Here is a 17,569-nt window from a genome sequence, read left to right as displayed (position 1 = left end):
AGTGGCCACAATGGCTACAGTTGAGCCCATCCAAAACCAGGAGTCAGGAGCCTCTTCCAGGTCTCCCACATGGGTGCAGGGTCCCAGAGCCTTGGGCAGTCCTCAACTGCTTTTCCAGACCACACGCAGGGAGGTGGATGGGAAGTGGAACAGCCAGGATACAAAGCGGCGCCCATATGAGATCCTGGTGAGTGCAAGGTGAGGACTTTAGCCACTAGGTTATCACACCAGGCTCAGTTTCTGCATTCTTGACTAGTGTGTAAAGTTTATTAAGTTCGCCTGCTTTTGCGTGTGTGTGTATATTATCATAGTTCATGTTTTTATATTGCTGTACAGGAATATGCCACACTTTACTTATTCATTTGATGTTGATGGCCAATGGGTTGTTACCAGTTTGGTACCGCTTTGGAAAGCCCTAACATAAACTTCCTTGTGGACACACTCATCCATTTCTCTTAGACAAGCAGGAGTAGGATTGCTCCAACTTAAGACCCTGGGCTTGACTCTCAGTATCTGTGCTTGGTGTTTTCTATGAAGACCCTTTGTTCTGTATCTTTTCTACTTCCTTAGTCAAGGCTTCCTTTAGAGAGAAGTCCAGCACTCCAGCCTCCTCTTAACTTTCCTCAGGGCCTCTAGTGCCTAGGTGGGCGCTCAGAGCAGGGCAACAACCAGGAACTCCAACAGGAAATCATGGTGGAAAAAATGCTAGGTCATAATGAACATAGCACACTTAAACCCAATATTCAGGTCAGAGAAATTTCTTGTATGGTTGACCAAATTCAAGGAAAGTCACCTGAAAAAAAAAAAAAAAACAAAGGCATGAGAGCGCCAGTGAAGAGGTGTAACACCTCCGTGAAGTGCTGTTTCCATCGCAGTCTTCGGGTCCACCCAGAGGCAACAGAACAGTCAGGGTGGCCCAGACCCAACAAGGGTTTGCAGTGTTGAATGCCAGCTCCCAGAGCTCTTCAGGCAAGGGACCTGGAGGAAAGTCAGAGCTGCTCATAAGGCGCTGAAGAGGTGCTAAAAGCTCGTTTGCACCCCTCCAAAATGTCTCCCTTAATGTTTTGCAAATCATTAAAAGCACTCCCTAAAGAGGACTTTCCCTGAGGATTTTGTGCTGCCATGGTAAAGCAGCACGAACATCACTGCAGAGGCTCTGCAATGCTCAATATGAGTAACACTGTCTGCAAAGGAGCCGGAGATGCTCTCTGCACAGACAGCCTGAGTTGGACGGGCCAGGCAGCTCTCGCTGGACCTCTGGAATTTTCCCATCTGGACCAGGACTAACTAAGGCAAGGATAGAAAGGGGCACACATTGACTACAAGATTTAAAGAACATTCAACATTTAAAGAATCAAAAAGCAAAACTTATAATACTTGAATGCAGCTTGAATTAATGTCAAAAGCACTTTAACACAGAGGATGGTATCAACTGTTAAAATGAAGCTGAGGAGCAGGTGTTTGGCACAATGTGGAAGATGCCCCTGGGAATGCAGCCCCACCCCCGCCCATCCTCTAACAGGGTGCCTGGGTGCTCGTTCTGGCTGCACATCTGATTCCGGCTACCTGCCAATGCACATCCTGGGATGCAGCAAACGATTGTTCAAGTACTTGGGTTTCGGCTCTCATGTAGGAGACCTGAACCAGTCCCTGGACTTTGCCCTAACCCAGCCCTAGCTATTTGGTGGTATTTGAGGAGCGAACAAGCAGATAAAAGATCTCTCAGTCTTGATCTCTATCTTTCTACCTTTCAAATAAAAATAAAGTGGGGCCTGGCACGGTAGCCTAGTGGCTAAAGTCCTCGCCTTGCATGTGCTGGGATCCCATGTGGGCGCTGGTTCATGTCCCAGCTGTTCCACTTCCCTTCCAGCTCCCTGCTTGTGGCCTGGGAAAGCAGTCGAGGACGGCCCACAGCCTTGGAACAGAGCTTCTGCCAAGTCTCCCACGTGGAGGCAGTGGAGACTTCCCATTAAAACAAAAAAACATATAAATCTGACTCCCCTATAAAAACAAAGTAAGTCTTAAAAAAAAGCGGGTATTACAACACTTACAAAACTGATTTTTAGGGGCCAACATGGTAGCTCAACAAGGTAATCCTCTACCTGTGAGTGTCAGCAGCCCATACAGGCTACTGTTTATATCTTGGCTGCTCCACTCAGATCCAGCTCTCCGGTTACAGGCTGGGAAAGCAGCAGAAGTGCATTCAAAGCCATGGGACCCGTAATCCACATGGGAGATCCAGAAGAGGCTCCTGGCTCCTGGCTTCAGACCAACTCACCTCCAGTTGTTGGGAGTGAACCAGTAGGCTGATCTCCTTCTCTCTGCAAATTTGCCTTTCCAATAAATAAATAAATAAATAAATATTTTAAAAATTAGTATTATTTTAAAAGGTTTTATTCTTTTTTTTTTTTTTTTTTTTTTTGGCAAGTCAGATATCCAGAGAGGAGGAGAGACAGAGAGGAAGATCTTCTGTCCGATGATTCACTCCCAAAAAGTTGCCACAATGGCCGGTGCTGCGCCAAGAGCCGGGTCTCCCACGTGGGTGCAGGGTCCCAAGGCTTTGGGCTGTCCTTGACGGCTTTCCCAGGCCACAAGCAGGGAGCTGGATGAGAAGCGGAGCTGCTAGGATTAGAACTGGCATTCATATGGTATCCTGGTGCGTGCGAAGTGAGGACTTTAGCCACTAGGCTTCCACGCTGGGCCCTTAAAATTATTTTTTAAATGAAACAAAGACAGGATTTGATGACCAGGATTAGGACTAGGCAAATGAGGCTGAGTTGTGGAAATACAAAGCACATCCACAAAGAAGTATGAGGATTTAACAAGCTAATGCATGGAAGCCCTCCATGTGATCTTTTATTTATGTTTGTGTTTACTTATTGAAAGGGCAGACGACAGAGAGAAACACATAGACAGAGCTCTCATCTGCTACTTCCCTCCCCAAATGTCCATAACAGTCAAGAAACTGAAGCCAAAAGAAAGGAACTCAGTGTGAGTTTCCGCTACCTGATCCATCAGCACCGCCTCCCAAGGTCTGCATCAGCAGGAAGCTGGAGTCAGAACTAAAGCCAGGAATCAAAGCCAGTTACTCCACAAAGGGGTACGAACTCAATCACTGGGCTAAAGGGGTACCTGTCAGTGTGTTTTAATTATTACTGTTACTAATACTAGCACCACCACTGGCACACTACCACCATTGCTGGGAGAGCGCTGGCTGTGTCATCACTCGGTGGGGAGCTGCTGTTCCCATCCCTGCCTCAGAAGAGCCTCTCCTGACTCCCAGGTGCGCCTCACCTGTCAGCTCCCCACCCGGCCTCCTGAGCAGCCCTGGTGACCCCACCAACCCTACTTGTGTTGACTCTTCAGCAGTCACCTTGACCACCATAATGACATGTTAGCTGCATTTTTTTTTTCCTCATGATTCTTGAGCCTGAGAAGTTCCAAAGCAAAGTGGCAGCAGACCGAGTGCGTGGCGGGGGCTCACTTTCTGGCTTGACACTGGCTGCCTTCTCTCTCTGTGTACTCCCGGGGTGGAGAGGGCGTTCTGGCCTTGTCTCACTCTGTAAGCAGATGGTACCCTCACATCTTCATCTAAACCTAATTACCTCCACCTTCAAATACCATCCCCTGTGAGGACAGGGTTTCAATGCATGAGTTGAGGGGTGGGTGGCAGTGAGCACTCGTCTCCTGGCAGCCAGGCCCTGGTGAAGGCAGGGCGGAGCTCGCTGTCTGCGACCATCACAGCCTCTGGAACCCTAGTTGCGTTGTGAACTGTGGTCCTGAGTCCTCTCCTCAATCTTTTTTTTCTAGAAAGCTGAGCCTAATTGATTGGGAAAAGACCAGGCAGGAGTAAGCTTTTATATAACTGCCAAGTCTCCTATTTCTGTCTGAAGTCATCTAGTAACAAAATCATCTTTTCTTCAGTGTTAGCATTGATACATGCTGAGTATGTCTCTCAATGTTTTGGTCCATTGTATCCTCACCTAACTCAGACAGGCAACCTCATTATCCCCCTCACAGATGAAGAAATGAGGCACAGACGGGTCAAGGGCATGCTCAAGGTCACCTGGTTACTGATGGAGAAGGGCTGAGGCTCAAATCCTCAGACTCAGGGAGCTCTGAGCCCTCATCGAGCCCGACCTGCTTCCCACCGTACCTCCCGCCCACTATCATGAAAGGACTCCAGCGCATCACTCCCCCCACAAGCAACTTCTGCTGCCCATAATCCGAGGACACATTGAGAACATTAGAGGGAGAGAAAATAGATTTTGTCGTTTCTCTCGGAGAATTCCTGAGCCCCAGAGGTTAGAAAGAAACCTTTAGGAGAATATGTCCCTTTGTCCCAGGATTCTTTAATGCAATTGGCTGGTGAGCTTCATCTTGAATGGGTCCAGCAGCACATCCGTCTGTAACCCTGCACCTGCCAATGCAGTGTGGCCAGGGGAGGAAGGGTCTGAACAGGCAGCCTCAGGACCAAATGTAGAAAGTGCGCAAAAAGCTATTCATGGAGAGGGATGCTTACCGCATACTTTCTCTGCTTTTGGACTTTTATTGGTGCATTCCATGTTTCAGAGATTTTTTTAAACAGATGTCAAGGTTCCAGCATGGCCTATTTTCTCCCCACTGCCCTGAGCTCTTCAAGTGATTAAAGAGAACAGAATGACATAACGAATTCACCAACATAATGACTCTTTACTTGGATTTGTTTTCAAAGCAGCTAAAATAGACCCCTTTTCAAAAGTCAAAATGACATGCAATGGTTGTCCTGGAAGCAGATGTCTCCCATCCCAGCTATGCTCCTTCATTGCCAAGAAGTAATTGTGCCCAGTGGTTAATTTGTTTCCTCTTTACCTTGTTAATATAAGCATGCAATTTACTTATAGATTCATCCCCACACACACACACCCCTGCCAAACAAGTGCTATCATACTGGGGCAGGTGTTTGGTGTGGTTGTTAAGATACCACTAGGGATATGCAATCTGTTACTGGAGTGACTGAGAGCCAGTTCTGCCTCAGTTTCCCTTCCAGCTTCCGGCTAATATGCAGTGGATGGAGGCTCAAGTACTTGGGTTCCAACACCCACGTGGGAGAGGGGAGTGTCTTCAACACTCCTGGCTGTTGAAGGTGCTTGTGGAGTAAACCAGAGGATCGAAGACCTCTGAGTGTGTGTCGGTGAGTGTATCACCCAGGCTTTAAAATAAATGAAAGTAAATACACTTATTATTATTTATGATGAAGGTACCATGCCATGTGCCAAATCATGTATTCTGGATTGTTGCCTAAGAATCTTCCTGCAATTCTTTTCCTCTTAGACCAGAGAGCTTCGTTAGCCATCACAGCCGTGTCCTATTCCGTATAAGGATGTGCCTAGTTAACCAGACCCTCATTTGGGTTATTTCCAAATTTTTACCATTACAAATGATGCTGCGAAAAAGGTCCTTAACATTCAGCCTTTCCTCCCCCTGGCAGTACACCATGGAATAAATCCCCAGAAGCAGGGACAGTGAGTTCAAAGGGCAAGAGCGTGTTCACAGTTGATGGATGCTGCCAGCTTGCCCTCCCCAAGGGCTACAACCTTTTGTGCTCACACTAGCTGCGATGACAATGCCTGTTTCTCCACAACCTTAAAAACAAAGGTGTCAGAACTTTCTATTTTTGTCCATCTGATAGGTGGTGGTAAGTGGCATCTTGCTGCAATTTTATTTTAACTTATTTCAGGATGAACAAGCTTGAGCAGCTCTTCATAACAAAGGTGTGTTGCTGCAGTGGCATAGCAAGCTAATCCTCCGCTTGTGGCCGTATAGATGCCAGTCCGTGACCTTGGCTGCTCCACTTCCAACCCAGATCTCTGCCAATGACCTGGGAAAACAGCAGAGGATGGCTCAAGTCCTTGGGCCCCTGCACCCATGAGGGAGACCTGGAAGAAGCTCCTGGCTTCAGATCAGCTCAGCTCTGATCAGCGGCCATTTAGGGAGTGAATCAGCAGATGAAAGATTTCTGTGTGTCTTTCCTTCTCTCTTTGTAAAAATCGGCTTCTCAAATAAAAATAAATAAATGTTAAGAAAAAAAGAATGGTGTGTTAAAATCACTTTTGACCCAAGTCTTTGGGTCCCTGCCACCTACATGGGAGACATGGATGTAGTACCAGGCTCCTGGCATTGAGCCTGGCCCAGCCATCTAGGGAGTGAACCAGGGGATGGAAGATCTCAATCTCTGCCTATAAAATAAACAAATATTTTTGAAAAATAAAAAATTATTGTGAATAATAAAAACTCATTAAAGTTAGCTCAAGGAAATGAAAGGCAAATCACTGTAAAAATTAGAGGTGGGCCCAGCGCAGTGGCCTAGTAGCTAAATCCCCACCTTGCAAGCACTGGGATCCCATATGGGCACTGGTTCATATCCCAGCTGCTCCACTTCCCATCTAGTTCCCTGTTTGGGGCCTGGGAAAGCAGTAGAGGATGGCTCAGTCTTGGGTCCCTGCACCCACGTGGGGAACCTAGAAGAAGCTCCTGATTCCTGGCTTCAGGACAGCCCGGCTCCAGCCATTGCGGCCACTTGGGGAGTGAACCAGCAGATGGAAGATCTAAAAAAAAAAAAAAGATTATACAAAGCGTAGGAAATGAGAAGCAAAGGCAGTATAGAGCTGTGGCGGTGAGGGATGAGGAAAGGCTCCCAATGTTGTGAGTTGACCGAATCTGTCCCGGGAATGAGTCAGAGCCTTTTAGAAGCTCAGGAGTCTATTGACAGGCTGGTGCCGACCAGTGCGCTGTCCTATTCCACCACGTGTGCAAGAGGGTAGCAGCCCCGGTCAGCCGTGTCCAGGGGTTCTTTAGCAATGATCATCCAACCAGCTAAGAGAGCATTGGCACAGGATGCAAATCATTCAGTAAACTAAGCTTACATCGGTGCACAAATGAGCCAATCAATGGCAGTGGTGTGGAACAGTCTAAGCTTTAAACTGTCCAAACAGTAAAAGTCACATCCGACCCAGTAGCGGACAGCAGAACCAGGCAAACAGGACCTTCCAATTCTGTTTACAGGAAACAATTTGGATGGATCAGCTTACTGCTCACTGCCTGGGCTGTGAAAGCAAGCAAGATCTCATCTCACTTCTTTTTCGGGACCTTCCAAGAACCCAAAATTATGGCAAAGGTCAGGTTATCGACATGTCCCAGAAATGTTTCAGCAGACCTAGCCTTACTGTTGCCGTTGTCTGTTGTCTGGGCTGCCACAGTCCACGCATACTAAATTGTCATCCTATAAGAGACATAAGTTGTGACTCTCTTTTGCAGGTGTAACATGACTGTAAGTAATGATAGTATGTTGCACACTTTCAGAAAGATCTGGAAGGAACAATTTTGATGTTTTCACCACAAATGAGTAGTAAATGATTTAGGAGATAGATATGCTAACCCCAATTTGAGTACTACACTGTATATACATTCATCAAAATAGCACTTTGCTCCCATAGATATGTATAACTCTTACATAATTTTTATGCATTCTCTAAAATCAATAGATAATGCTCCAAAGTACTGCCACATGAACACTCTTTATTTGGATTTTATTTATTTTGATTTGAAAGGCAGTGAGAGAGAGAGAGATCTACCATCTGTTGCTTTACTCCCCAAATGCTCATGACAGCTAAATTTGGGCAAGATGGAAACACGAGACCAGAATTCTGCTAGGTAGGGCAGGGCAGAAGTGACTCCACCCCCTGTGGAAGTCCAGCAGACACTCCCATCCAGGAATGTTGAGAATGTGGAATCACCCTGACCTTGCCTCTGAGTCAAAGGTCAACACCGTGAGGACTACCCTGCACGACAGGTCACGTGCGTGCGCGATCCGAGGAGCTGCTGCCTTCTCCGGCCCCCTGTGCCTGAGATACAAGCCCAGGGCTGTGTACACTGGATGGCCATTTCCCTCACGCTGTCACCCTGCCATGGGGAAGTGGTTCTGGACCATCTCCCATTAACCCAAAAGCCTCTCTCTCACGCTCAATCGCATCTTAACCTAACGCTATCCAGGTCTCCCTCATGAGTGGAAGGGACCCTCTGTCTCTTTTTTTTTTATTATTCATTAATTACATTGTATTAGTTTCATAGGTACTGGGATTTCCCCCAGACCCTCTGTCTCTTAAGTAACTAAATGTATTTAAAACACACACACACACCAGTTTTTGTTTGCTTGCTTGCTTGTCTCAGAATAGTGTTAAATTTGCAAAGCAGGAACAGGTGTTGTGGTGCACCTGAATGAAGCTGCCTCTCATGATGCCAGCAATGAGTACTACTTTGCGTCCTGGCTACTTCAAATTCTGCTCCAGCTCCCTGCTCATGGACCTGGGAAAGCAGGGGAAGATGGCCGCAAGAATTTGGGCCCCTTGCCACCCACACGGGAGTCCCAGATGGAGTTCCTGGCTCATGACTTCACGCTGACCCACCCTGCCACCACAGCCATTTGAGGAATGAGCAGGGAGAGCTCTCTCCTCTCTCTTCTTCTCTGTTTCTTTCTCCCTCTTTCTCTGTAATTTTGCCTCTCAGATAAATTTATCATTTTGAAAATCACAGTCATAGGATCAGCACATTGGCTCAACTGGCTAATCGTTCACCTGCAAGCACGACATCCCATATGGGTACCGATTCAGGTCCTGGATGCTCCACTTCCCACCCAGCTCCCTGCCTGTGGCCTGGGAAAGCAGCAGAGGTTGGCCCAAAGCCTAGGGACCCTGCAACCACATAGAAGAACTGGAAGAAGCTCCTGGTTGTTGGTTTCAGATCAGCTCAGTCCCAGCTATTCCAGTGATTTGGGGAGTGAACCAGCTGATGAAAGATCTTTCTCTCTTTGTCACTCCTCCTTCTCTCTGTATATCTATCTTTCCAATAAAAATAAATGTTTAAAAGAAAATCATAAAGTTTGGGTACTATATTAAAACAAATTAACAAAAAAGAACAAAAAAGAAGAAGCATAAATACTAATTTTAAAAAAGATGCCGACTTTGCACTCAAGACTATCTAGATTAAAAAAAGAAGAAAAGATCAGTGCTGTGACATAGCAATAAAGCCATTGCCTGTGACACTAACATCCTTTATGTGTGCCAGTTCGAGTCCCAGCTGCTCCACTTCCAATTGAATTTCCTGACAATGCACCTGAAAATGCAGAGAAGATGGCCCATCTTACACCATGTAGGAGAGCCAGAAGAAGCTCCTGGGTTCAACCTGGCCCAGCCCTGACCATTGTGGCTATCTGGGGAGGGCAGCAGCACACGGAAAATCTCTAATTCTGCTTTTCGAAGAAATAAATGTATTTTCTGAAACATCAATGTAGAAAAAGCAAAGAAAGAAGTACTAGAAAGGATGTGGGAAATTAGAAGCCTTATGCACATCTGCTGGTGGCATTTTCAAGTGGTGTGGCTGCTATGAAAAGAATATGGAGGTTCCCCAGAAAGTTAAAAATAAAACTGCCCTGTGATCCAGAAACCCCACTTTTGGACCCATCTCTAGCGTCAGTGAAAACACGCCTGTATTAACAGCACACACTGTGTCACAGTGGTCAGAGGTAGTGCGACGCAAATGCCTGTCAACCACGGTGGCACAGATAAGCCATGAAGAGTGTTGAGTCCATGTATATAAAGCAAGGAAAGCCTAATGCATGATGCAGCACAAACTAACCCTAAGAACATCGTGTGGCATGAAATAAGCCAGCATGAGGAGACAAAGACGGTATGATTTCATTTACACAGAGTGCGCAAGTGGCTCAGTTCACAGAAGAGAAGAGGAGTGGTTACCAGGGCTGAGCAGAGAGAGCAAAGGGGGTTGTTGGATGATGGACAGAGCATCTCAGTTTTACAAGATGGTCATGTCCTGGAAGCCTGTTTCACAACAATCCAGGCTTATGTAAATCTACTACACATTTTAAAGTGGTTAGGAAGGTACATTTTATGTGCTTCTCCACCATCAATCAATCAACCAGTCAATCAATCAAACCAAGTACATGTTTGACAAATAAACCCAGCAGCTGCTCTCTTGGACACAGATCCCACGTAGATGAAAACCCACACTCACAATGAAATCCATGCATAAACCCTCACAGCCAACTTCACTTGTGAAACCCCAAGCTGGGAGTGCCCACAAGTCCTTCCGAGCAGAAAGGTTAAACATCATGAAACCTACTCAGAAATAAAAGGCAATGAACTATTAATACACACAACTTGGACGACTCTCAAGAGAACTGTTGAGTGAAAAAAAATCCTCAAAGTTTCACACTGTATGTTTCCATTTATAGAACATTCTTGAAACTCTAACCTTTGCAGAAACAAGGGAGGTGTTAGCGGTTGCCAAGGGCAAGATGGGGAGCAAGGTGACTGTGGCGACACAAGGGTAGCATGAGGCTGTACCCATGGTGATTGGCTCATTCTCTGCCTTGATGCTGGTTTGCTTGTAAATCTAACCATGTGATGAAATCTTACAACACCAAATACACAGGAACACCAATTCCATCACTGAGTATCTTCTGCTTTCTTAGGGGGAATTAGATTCCATTTCTGTTGTTTACAACCATTGCGTCCTGGATGGTGCACAGATGTGATCAGCTCTGCAGAATGGCTCTCACAGGCTCCATCCCTAAGCTACACCTCAAGAGGGACTCTGCACCAGCAAAGAACGCGAGAGGGAGTGGACAAGTCACCCAGCAGCTAACACTTCCACATCCCACTTTTGAGTTTGAACCCTGGCTCCAGCTCCTGACTCCAACTCATGTAAACCCTGGTAGGCGGTAGTGACAGCGCAACTCCCTGGGTCCCTGACACCCATGTAGGAGACTCAGGTTGCATTTCTGGATTCTAACTTCAGCCTGGGCTAGCCTTGGCTGTTGCAGATATTGGGGGAAGTAAATCAACAGGTGTAAGAACCCCATCCCTCCAGCAATCACTGCCTCTGTGTGTCTGTGTCTACCTTTCAAACAAATAGAAGCAAGCTAAGCTCCTTTCATTACATCATCATAGCTGCTTCTTAGTTTGGAAACCACACTACACCTGGGGACCACCAACAGCTTCAGGGAGACTGACCCGCGGAAGCCAGGCTCCACCTTTGAGAGTGTCTCCTGAGGTTGAGTGGAATTCAGTCCCCTATCACTCGCATTGAGTATTCCTCATTCCTAGGATGAATTCATCCTCTCTTATACCCAACCAGCCTTCACACAGGGAAAAGCCATTCTCACATCTCTCCCTTCCTCCTAGCAGTTCTTCTGCAAGTAAAACTTCCTTATTTGTGCCTGTAATATGGAAACAAGCCCCTAACCTTCTGGTTGACCTTTTGTCCCCATGTGTCTCAATGCCTTTAAGAAAGTTCAGTGCCCAGTGCTGAGACACAGCGTTCACACTGTGGTCTGATTCACCAAGAACAAAGACCATCTGCCTCCTCCATCAGTCAGTTCTACATTCCTCCTAACGTGCTCTAAGTTCGTTAACTGTGTGCATTTTCTATGCTCTCCATACATAAGCTATTAGTTTGCGAAATGACCCTGGCCTCATCTGCTTTCTCTCTGCCCTGCTTGGCACACCTTTCCCTTTGCTATCATTTGTTGGGGCTTCTGGAATCAGCTCCGCAGTAACATTGCAATCCTCCTGGGAGAGCAGAAACTCCAGTGGGAGTCTTTGTATCTCAAGCAGAACCTGAGATAAGGGCTGGCATGGCAGCTGAATTCAGAAAGCAAGTAGGGAATGGAAAAAGTGAAACAGAGGAAGCTTTGCTGCTGAGCTGCTTATCAGCATAGACCTCTGGGCTCAGGCTTGCCAAGGCCCCTCGGAGGAGCCATGGAGAGTGTTCTCCAAACCAAAGACTCGAAAGCAGAGCGGTGGATGCCTGCCCCTGCTTCTTTGCTGACCAATGCTACATGGCTGGTTAAGTCTTGTGCCTTCCCAGGAAGCAGAAAAGACCCAGGGCAGAGAGTAAGAGACACACAGGCATAAGGCAAGGGAGGTGCCCTCCAAGCATGGCTTGGCGCCACAGCATTGGCTGGAGTGCAAACAGCAGATGTGCAAAGGGAAATGAAGAAGGAAAAAAGTGTGTGTGTGTGTGTGTGTGTGTGTATGCCTCGTACGTGTCAAGGTTCGCTTAGGTTTATCCCACAAGGATGCTTTGGAAATTTGTGGAAAACGAAGTTAAAAGTAACTTAATGTTGTTGCAAGCATTTTTGCAATCCGCACAGATGGAGAGACTTCAATAAGCTCGTGAGAAATGAATATTATGAATATTATGAAAAATAAACGTGGATTCCATTTTTGCGCCCAAGTCAGTTAGCCTTTTAATTTAGCATTTCCAAAAACTTGTTGAAGCATTCATGGCTTTGGAGACAGTACCTTTATCACTAGACATGTGGCTCCAGTCCTGATACTTGCACAGAGGCTCTGCAGGAGAACTATCCCAGGCAGGTGTTGTGCCAAAGGCCACAAGGGCCATCACATATCAGATTGGCAGTTTAAGTCCCTGCTGTCCTGCTTCTGATTCAGCTCCCTACTAATGTGCCTTGGAAGGCAGCAGAGGATGGCCCAAGAACTAGAGTCTTTGCCACACATGCAGGAGGCCCAGATGGAGTTCTTCGTTCCTGGTGTTAGCCTAGCACAACCCTAGCCATTTGGGAATGAACCATCAGATGGAAAATATTCTCTGTATGTGTGTAATGCTGTCTCTTTTTAAAAAGTATATTTATTCATTTTTTTTATTGGAAAAGCAAATCATGTCAAATCATATTCATGGAGAGAAGAAGAGACAGAGGGAAAGATTTTCCATCTGCTGGTTCACTCCCCAAATGGTTGGAACAGCTGGAGCTGATCCAATTTGAAGCCAGGAGCCAGGAGCCTCTTCTGGGTCTCCCACACAGGTGCAGGGTCCCAAGGTTTTGGGCCATCTTCCTCTGCTTTGCAAGTCCACGAACAGTGAGCTGGAAGGGAAATGGAGCAGCCAGGACAAAAATCAGTACCCATATGGAATCCTAGTATATGCAAGGCAAGGATATAGCCACTGAGCCCTGTGCTGGGCCTTGTAATTCTGCCTTTCAAATAAGTAAATAAATATTTTTAAAACATACCTTTAAAAGGACCTATTCCTTTCACTCAAAATTCTGGCCCATGCCAACTAACCAGTAGGCTCTGGACATGTCCATCTTCTAGGAGGCTTTGTTCAGCAAGTATTTCCTGACTCCAAGAACCTTTCCAGGCTTCCCCAATGTAATTTGGATCATGTCATCTCCAGTACGTGTGCAACACAGCACCAGGGAGCCTTTCTCTCCCCTTCCTTGTGCTCCAATGTAACCCTAAGATCTTCCTTGTCACCTCGAGCTATTTGCACCTGCACATCCAAGGGTCTTTTTAGGGTCTTTGGCACTCGTGTTCATGACCCATGCATGGCCTGTTCCACATCCGAGACCTTTCTCCCCACCTTTCCCACCGTGCTGGTCCTTCTCCCTGTCTTTCCCATGTGACCTGGAAACCCTGCTTTCCCTGTGACACCCTTGAAAGTCACTCTCTGCCGTGACAAGCACTGCTCAAGCCTTCTGAGCTAACTTCTTCCCCAAGCCTCTTTCCATGAAACCCTGGCTGATTTATTCTGAATTGTCTGTATTCCAAGTCATCATTAGGACTCTTTCCACTGCAAATGACAAAAGCTGGACTGCACTGAGGGGGGAAGGGTTGGGGTTTTGCTTTGTTTTTCAGGCTCAAGGAGCTAAGACATCAGGAGTAGACAGACCTGTGCATCTTCAGGCCCTGCTGCAACGGGTTGTGCTGAGCAATCACTCTCCACTTCTCTCCTCTGCCCTCCTGGTGTAGCTGCCTCCTCATACATCCTCCTTCACACAGTAGCTCTGCCATGCAGCGGACTGGCAACTCCTAGTCTACTGATTTGGTCTACTTCCAGTCTACGGAGAGCCTTTCCTCTGTCCCTGGCATGACCAGAGCTGGTTTTATGGGACCGTTAGTTCCCTGTGATGGCCATAACAAATTGGGTGGCTTACAACAGCATAAATGTACTCATCCATGGTTATGAAAGTCAGGTATCGGCAGCGCCACACTGCTTTTGGAGACCACAGGCAGGAACCCCATTCTTCAGCCTGCGGTTTCCTCCCTCCCATCGCGGACTCCGTCCCCACCCCTCTTTGTTCCTTCCAGCTCCGACACCTGTCAGCCATTCTTCAGCCTGCGGTTTCCTCCCTCCCATCGCGGACTCCGTCCCCACATCATCTTCTCATTCCGTGTCTTCACTGTCTCATCTCCCCTGTGTATCTCTCACAAGGACCACCCTCTACCGCTCTCCTAGGTACATGCGTAAGGAGCTGGATCAGAAGTGGAGCAGCCAGGACTTAAACTGGCACTCTGCCATGCAATGCTGGCATCACAGGTTGTCAGGGCTTGGCTTCACCCAGATCACCTAGAATAAAGCCTTTATGTCAAGATCCGTAACTTAGCAATAATCTGCAAAGAATTGTTTTTCAAATTCAATCACATTTGGGCCCAGCATGATAGCATGGTGGCTGGAAGTCCTTGCCTTGAACGTGCCAGGATCCCATATGGGCACCAGTTCTAATCCCGGCGGCTCTGCTTCCCATCCAACTCACTGTTTGTGGCCTGGGAAAGCAATCGAGGACGGCCCAAGGCTTTGGTACCCTGTACCCATGTGGGAGATCTGGAAGAAGCTCCTGGCTCCTGCCTTCAGATTGGCTCAGCTCCAGCTGTTGCAGCCACTTGGAGAGTGAACCACCATACATAAAATCTTCTTCTCTGTCTCTCCTCCCCTCTGTATATCTGCCTTTCCAATAAAAATAAATAAAATCTTATTTTAAAATTAAATCATATTTACAGGGGGCAGGATATGTTCATGTTTTTTAAAGGTTTATTTTATCTGTATATTTGAAAGTACAACAGAGACAAGGGGAGAGACACACAGAGATCCCACCATCCACTGATTAACTCACCAAATATTGCAACAACTAGATCTGTGGCAGGCCAAAGCGAGGATCCAGGAATGCCACCCACGTCTCCCCAACGAAGAGCAGGGACCCAGGTATTGAGGCCACCTTCAACAGCATTCCCAGGTCCATTAGCAGGAAACTGGCTCAGAAGCAGAGCAGCTGGGACTCAAACCAGCACTCTGACGGCAATATTGTAAGTGGCAGTCTAACCCACAATGCCACATGTCAGACCCAGAGGTCATGATTTGACACAGTGCAATGGGCACATGACCTGTGCAGTCTCCAAAGACCCTTGCTCCAAATCTAGTGTAATACTCCGCCATTGTCGTCTTGAAATCCATGATTGTTGAACCAAGGGGACTCCTTATCATTTTGCACTGAACCCCATGAACTACATAGTCAATCCTGACCTGGCGGCAGAGCATGGGAAATTTGGACTTCAGATCTCCACCAGGCCCACATTCCCAACATGCAGGAGCCTAAGATTTGAATGGTCTCTGACCATTCAGGAAGTAGAAGTAGAAGTTATCATAGAATTTCTAGCTTAGAGGGTCTGGGAAGTCCTCCTGGAGGAGGAAGGGCTGAGATGTTAAGGATGAAGGCTTGGCTAAGCAAGCCAATGAAAGAAAGTGATGCCGGCACAAGCAAGAGACTATACAAGGAAACAGAAGCAAGGGCGAGAGGGGCGTGTTTGAGAAACCCTGTGGTCAGATGTCCTGCTACTAGAGCCAGCCCAGACTTCCAGGGACACGGGCTACAGGGAATGTGCCCAGTTCCACGCTAGCTGGAGCTAAGGGGTTCACTAGGGTGATAGGAGGCAGACACGGTGTGTTCATAATGACACCATCACCTTCCACCAAGGCTGTGGTGGCTTCCCCTCTCCAACTTATTCCGTCTCGTTGACCAGAATTTGGCTTCAGGCACCAGTTCCTCTAAACACTTCCTCTACCTTCTGCAAGCCAGAAATGTCAGCCCCCAAATGAAGAACTGGCCAGGATACCAGAGTGCAGTTACACAGTACTTTGCTTGTACCCATGTCATGAAGCCCCTGTCCCAGGGGCTCAGAATAAAAGCTCAAAAACTACATGGAAAATGGAATGAAAGAGAAGTTTAATGAAAATTTTTGGAAATCCATGCATACACAGATTCATCATGGAACCTGTATTATGAAAATCTGTGCATGGATTTCCATTTATTTTGCATCAAAATAAACTTATCTTTTTATTTTGTTGTCCAATAACTCTTTGAAGTACCCTTGTGTAAGATAAGAGTGGCATTTCAAATAAGTGGATAGGAGATGGGTTCATCATGAATGGTATTAGGGGATCAAGTACTCATGCAGGCTAAAAAGCTGGGTCCCTGCCTCATTCTTGACACCAAAATAAGCTTCAGAATAACATGCTGAGCTAAAACAATAAATAGCAAAGACAAGGAGGGGCCAGCGCGATGGCGTAGCAGGTAGATTATCTGCCAGCAAGCACCAGCATCCATGTGGATAATGGTTCGTGTCCCGGGTGCCCCACTTTTGCTCTCTCTACTTATAGCCTGGGAAAGCAGTGGATGAGATGACCCCGAGTCCTTGGGACCCTGCACCCACATGGGAGACCCAGAAGAAGCTCCTGGCACCTAGCTTCAGATCCTCTCAGTTCCAGCTGCTGCAGCCATTTCAGGAATGAACCAGCAGATAAATGATCTCTCTGTGTATGCCAAATCTGCCTTTCGAATAAAAATAAGTACTTGAAAAAGGAAAGAGAAAAATGAAGGAAGGAAGGAAAAATCAAAGCAGACACCTCTACATGCTATGGGTATGAGCATACTTTGGCACAACTTTCATTTAAAGAAATAGTCATCAGAAATTAGAAATGAGTGGGTGAGTGTCTGGCCTGTTGGTTAAACACCCAGTCTGGGATGGCCGTGTCCCACACTGGAATGCCTGGGTTTGGCTCCCAGCTCTAACTTCCAGTTCCTGCTGGCTGTTCTTGCAGACTGCAGGGGCAGCAGTGACGGCTCAAGTCATCAGATTTCTGCACCCCTGCGGGAAACGAGGGTTGCATTTCAAGTTCCCAGCTCCAGCCCTGGTCCAGCCCCAGCCTCTGCAGCCATCTGGGGAGTGAACCAGCAATGGAAGCTCTCCTGCTTGGCTCGCTCCTTATCTCTTTTTCTCTCTGCCTCTCAAATATAGAGATACATTTATTTTTAAATATTAGAAATAAGGGAAAGACCCTTCATCCAGGAACTCTAGTTTTGAGAATTATCCTAAACACACCCTCAAATCTCAGAGTTATCTCTGCATGTCCTTCTCGCTTTCCGTGTAAGGATGCAGCCCAGACTTTTGGTTTGCTTTGTCTCTAGTGAGATGGATCCTATGCTCAAACAACTTCCAAGACAGAGCCTCGGAGCAATGAAACTCTACCTGTTGTGTGTGTTCATTTGTGTAAAGAGTGGAGGTTGGGGCCTGAGTTACAACACAGTTGGTGAGGTGACCACCTGCGATGCCCACATCCCAGCCCAGCCCCACTGTGAGTCCCGGCTGCACCACTTCTGATGCAGCTCCCTGCTAATGTGCCTGGAAAGGCAGCAGCAGATGACTCACGCCCTTGGGCC

Source organism: Ochotona princeps, chromosome 24, assembly GCF_030435755.1.
Source record: "Ochotona princeps isolate mOchPri1 chromosome 24, mOchPri1.hap1, whole genome shotgun sequence".
Classification (NCBI taxonomy): domain Eukaryota; kingdom Metazoa; phylum Chordata; class Mammalia; order Lagomorpha; family Ochotonidae; genus Ochotona; species Ochotona princeps.
This window is presented reverse-complemented; position numbering follows the sequence as displayed.